Here is a 6,000-nt window from a genome sequence, read left to right as displayed (position 1 = left end):
GGTGACCATCCGGGATCCTCAGGACCGTACCTATTATACTTAAATTAACTACATGTAAGTAGTCTAGAAGTTAGTTAAGTCCAAGTTCAACCACAATATCAGTGTTCAGTGGGGTTATGTGTGTCAAATTTTGGTGTTTTGTGATATAAAAACACACTCTGATATAAGTATATAATCTATCATTCTATCATTATTTTAACGGCGATGTTTGCTCACCAACTAAAGATTACTGTACATTCAAAATGGATGCCACTTAGTATTCTTGTCATTTTTATATAAATATTCGCGAGGGATTTGAATTCGCGTTTGACTCTCCTCGCGAATTAATGCGAAAATAAATCCCACGCGAAATATAAGTGATTTACAGTATAATAGATGACAACACCCTTTTGACATATGCCATACAATGTAAGAGAAATGACATTGACAAAATAGAGGAGGAGGAGGAGGAGGAGGACAAAAACAATATTCATTTTACGAATCAAGATCTGGAATCATTGTACAGGAGTTGTTATCAAAACTTTTACGGTATTTATGACTTGACTACGAATCTCTAATGGAAACTTTTAATAACGGCCTTAGTTGTGCCACGGTTATTGTCCGACCCTGTACTTATTGCCTGCATGCAGCTGGGCTCTACACGACAAAATGTGACATTATTATTATAGAATACTATTAAAGTAGCATTAGTAATTTAGCCGATATAGATTCATTAAATACGAATCATTAAACCATTAACTTCCAGCTAATAATAAAGACAGCATATCAAGCATTTGTTGATGTTGATACATGTTTGTTATAAGTCTGCCCACACATTATCAAATATTAAAGACTCCGGAAATTTTAAATAAATGAAAAGTGTTTTCTTCATTAACTAAGATGTATTTTTAGTGAGAAATTATTATATTTTTAGAAATTATTGATCTCGGCACAATAGACTTTTAATGACATACATGTATACTTTCATAGTTTTAGAAAAAACACAGTTTTTCTTTGACAACTTCAGTTCATTTATATAACAAATTATCCACCTTTCCTAATTAACATCAATGAAAGAGGGCAGGTGTGCCAGAATTCAAATGTATAAAAAGTCCCTAACCACACTGATATCCTAATACAATATATAATTAGTTTTTCCATGTGTATGTTTTAAAATGCGAAATCCTTTTATGCTTTGGGAAGTTTTTTGGTTTGGTTTATTTTTGCTTAACGTCGTATCAAACAGCCAGGGTCATTTAAGGACGTGCCAGGTTTTGTAGGTGGAGGAATGCCGGAGTACCCGGTGAAAAACCACCGACCTACGGTCAGTACCTGGCAACTGCCCCATGTAGGTTTCGAACTCGCCACTCGAGGTGGAGGGCTAGTGATAAAGTGTCGGGACACCTTAACCACTCAGCCACCGCAGCCAATTTTTGGTAAGTTCACAGTGCAGGTGTTAGGTTGAATACGGTAGTATCTATTTTGAATTTAATGTTCCAGCAGCATCACATCAGAAGGCCTTCTTTTTTTGGAAATCTTAAACTTAATATGAATTTATGATGGCAATTAATACTCAACAGTTTAAGGTATAAATCTCCACATACATCAAAAATGTTTTGAACCTTTTTGTGTCTGGTAAATTCTTCCAGAGATTTCAGAATTCAAACATTAGGAACCAAAAACAAAGGTTTTCTCACATTGTTAATAGGCTTGGCTGGTGACACAGTGGTAACACACTTGCCTTTCACCTAGGTGGCCGGGGTTGGATTCCCCCATCGGACATGAAAAGGTATTGGAGTCACCTGCCCGACCACATGGGTTTTCTCTGGGTACTCCGGTTTCCTCCAACGAGAGTGATATTACTATAAGTTGGCATAACTTGTTTGCCAATTTTTGTAAAATAAGTATTATACTTAAGAAAAAAAATGATAAGAATTACAACTATTCCATCAATTAATTTTTCAATATCACAGAGATCTTTTGCTAATTTTATAAGCCAACAACCAAATTAATTTGGATACATCTATGCAAGCTACCCTAAAATATGGAAGTATTCAATAGCAGATTTCTGTAACATCTCCATCTCTGGAAAGAAAGCAAGTAAAAAAAACCTTGGACAATTAACAAAATCCTTCTGGAAAAAAAAATTAAGCTAATTTTGCCTGTCAAGTGTTAATTAAGTAAGTAATTAAAAAAATATAACATGATGAAAAAAAAATAGCATGACACTGGTCTCTCAGTCAAACAGAGTTGGACACAAATTAATCTCCTGGGTCCTTGTCGCCTGGACAATTTTTGTTGATTATGGTACAAACGGTTGGACCGGATCGACCATGCAGAGTTGTTTAATTGTTTATGAATAATGAGAAACCTAGTGATTTTATGATACTTTTAGACAAGCCTTGACAGAGACTTTCAAGGCCTGTATTAATATCTGCAGGTCTGTCAAGATTAATGGCTGAAGTTACAAATATTATAATAAACAAGAAATATCTTTAAAAAAGATAAACGGCATAGTTTTAATGCATTTTGTTATAATGTAAAACTGCTGGTGAAAGAAATTAACAAACTAATGGGTTTCATCACGGATAACAAAATTATATCAGTTTGGATCATTTTTGGTGATAATAGGACTGTATTTGTATCAGGAATATAATTTTATTAATGTGTCATTTGAAAAGATACATCCACTTATTCAGCTTACAGTCAATCTTAACTTGTTTCGTTTTTAACTGCATATCTGCATTTTGCATTTACCACTATATTGACCAATCACATACTTCATCTTGACCAGTAACGCCACCTGTCGCGTCATATCCGGCACTAAAAGAATATTATACGGCTATGCTATGCCGAAAAAATTGATAAATGAAGAGTCCCCTCAGGTCATCTCAGTATTTCTTCCTTTCCATGGTATTGTGCACCAAGGGAGGCAACTCTTGTTCTTCATCACTCACTATGTTATAGATCTATATAATGTGAACTTACTTATATATTATATTTCCTCTTGTTGGGCAGGATGAAAGCTGTAATACCTGATTAATAAACAAAATTATTTTCTACCATCTGAAAATTTAACTGCTGTACATGCAAAACTTACATTTTGAAGAAAATATTAATAATATAAAACATCATAATGGTGGCCCGATGATCGAAAATAATAAAAAAAATAGTAAAAAAAAAAATAGAATAAAATAAAAACTGATTATTGATGACCATTTTGAAAAGGCAATTAATCGGAAATTCCTGAAAGTGTTAACTTTGGCTTTGCACATTTTATCATTTTACCGAACCAAGAAGAAATTGATCTTGTATTTTACTGATATCTTCATTGGTCGTTTACAAAGAATTAAGGAGATTTGAATATTTTAACAATAGTTAAATACTTTGTTTTTGTTCAGTATTAAAAATATTGATAACAAGGACTAAGACATGTAATAAATGTACTTGAGATGTACATAAATTTTCTACAAAATGTAAATTCCTTGCGAAATTAATAAAACCAATTATAATTGATTATTGATCAGTTTCGAGTTTCCGATTATCGATTCTGAAAATGAAACCATTCCTATCACTCTGATATTCATTATACCATATAACACCATTCTTTTTTTTAATTTCCATGGAAAAGATTGATATGTGTTGAAATTTTCAAGTCTCCAAAAAGTATATTTACAGATCTCCTTTAAAAGACAATTAAACTATGAAATACATTAAAACTACATATTTTGAGCTGGTCTTTTTTTCTGAGATTATCAGATATCTTAATTAGTTTTAAGATTAAGAACAAAGACGTTTTGCTACTTTATGCCAGAATTTCAGGTACATGAACTTAAAATGAATACCACCAGGTTCTGTACAGCTACACTGACATGGCATCCAGAAGGAAGGAGAAAAGTAGGCCGGCCGAAAACAAAATGGAGGAAGACTGCTGAGCAGGAACGGCCAAAGCTGGGATGGAGAAGTTGAGCGTCTGTGAGTGTAGCAGTCAGAGATGGAGACAGATGGGTGAGTGTATCAGGGAGACAGGTGAGGCAGTGTATCAGGGAGACAGGTGGGGACAGTGTATCAGGGAGACAGGGAGGACAGTGTATCAGGGAGACAGGTGGGGACAGTGTATCAGAGAGACAGGTGGGGGCAGTGTATCAGGGAGACAGATTGGATAGTGTATCAGGGGGACAGGTGGGGACAGTGTATCAGGGAGACAGGTGGGGACAGTGTTTCAGGGAGACAGGTGGGGACAGTGTATCAGGGGGACAGGTGGGGACAGTGTATCAGGGAGACAGGTGGGGACAGTGTATCAGGGGGGCAGGTGGGGACAGTGTATCAGGGAGACAGGTGGGGACAGTGTATCAGGGAGACAGGTGGGGGAAGTGTATCAGGGAGACAGATGGGGGCAGTGTATCAGGGAGACAGGTGGGGGAAGTGTATCAGGGAGACAGGTGGGGGCAGTGTATCAGAGAGACAGGTGGGGGCAGTGTATCAGGGAGACAGGTGGGTCAGTGTATCAGGGAGACAGGCGGGGACAGTGTATCAGGAAGACAGGTGGGGACAGTGTATCAGAGAGACTGGTGGGGACAGTGTATTAGGGAGACAGGTGGGTCAGTGTATCAGGGAGACAGGTGGGGGTAGTGTATCAGGGAGACAGGTGGGGCAGTGTATCAGCGAGACAGGTGGGGACAGTGTATCAGGGAGACAGGTGGGGGTAGTGTATCAGGGAGACAGGTGGGGCAGTGTATCAGGGAGACAGGTGCGAGCAGTGTATCAGGGAGACAGGTGGGGGCAGTGTATCAGGGAGACAGGTGGGGCAGTGTATCAGGGAGACAGGTGGGGACAGTGTATCAGGGAGACTGGTGGGGACAGTGTATCAGGGAGACAGGTGGGGGAAGTGTATCAGGGAGACAGGGAGGACAGTGTATCAGGGAGACTGGTGGGGGCAGTGTATCAGGGAGACAGGTGGGGGAAGTGTATCAGGGAGACAGGGAGGACAGTGTATCAGGGAGACAGGTGGGGGCAGTGTATCAGGGAGACTGGTGGGGACAGTGTATCAGGGAGACAGGTGGGGACAGTGTATCAGGGAGACTGGTGGGGACAGTGTATCAGGGAGACAGGTGGGGACAGTGTATCAGGGAGACAGGTGGGGACAGTGTATTAGGGAGACTGGTGGGGACAGTGTATCAGGGAGACAGGTGGGGACAGTGTATTAGGGAGACTGGTGGGGACAGTGTATTAGGGAGACTGGTGGGGACAGTGTATCAGGGAGACAGGTGGGGACAGTGTATCAGGGAGACAGGTTGGGGTAGTGTATCAGGGAGACAGGTGGGGGCAGTGTATCTGGGAGACAGGAGGGGACAGTGTATCAGGGAGACAGGTGGGGACATTGTATCAGGGAGACAGGTGGGGACATTGTATCAGAGACAGGTTCCAGTAGGCATGAAGAGGATAGGTGAGGTTATGAGTGGCGAGGTAAATTTGGGGCCTAAAATCAAGAGGCTAACTCTTTATATAAATAGAGAAGGTTGGTCAGCATGATATCCACACAGTTAAAAGTAAAAAAGATGAATAACTCTTTCCATGAAAATGAAAATTGAGATTTAAAGGCATCATACCATAGTATATTAGGATTAATTTCATCTGTGCTGTGAAGGAATGATGAATAACAAGGTTATGTTAAAATTAGCATATTAGTTACCATGAGTCCTCTGATAAAGGGCCTGAACTATACCCATAGACTTAAGGAATCATAGTAAGGCTGAGGAAATTATATCTGTGGTAGCTCAGTTGTTAGAGCTAGCCACGTAACCTCAGGTGAAGATCCGAGGTGTGTGGTTTGACGTTCCCGACTGTGATGGGTTTTTTTCCATGGAGGCTGAGAAACAGGCCGGTCTGTGCCATTGGGATTGTATCTTTGGGCAAGACACTTTTACCTTAATTGCTCTGGATTGCATGCGACAGGCCTCCTGTATGTTGTGCAGTGAGGTAGTCACCAACTACTATAAGGAGAACCCACCTCAAAATGAC

Source organism: Pecten maximus, chromosome 5 (genome assembly GCF_902652985.1).
Source record: "Pecten maximus chromosome 5, xPecMax1.1, whole genome shotgun sequence".
NCBI classification, from domain to species: Eukaryota; Metazoa; Mollusca; class Bivalvia; order Pectinida; family Pectinidae; genus Pecten; species Pecten maximus.
Note: the sequence above shows the minus strand (reverse complement) of the source record.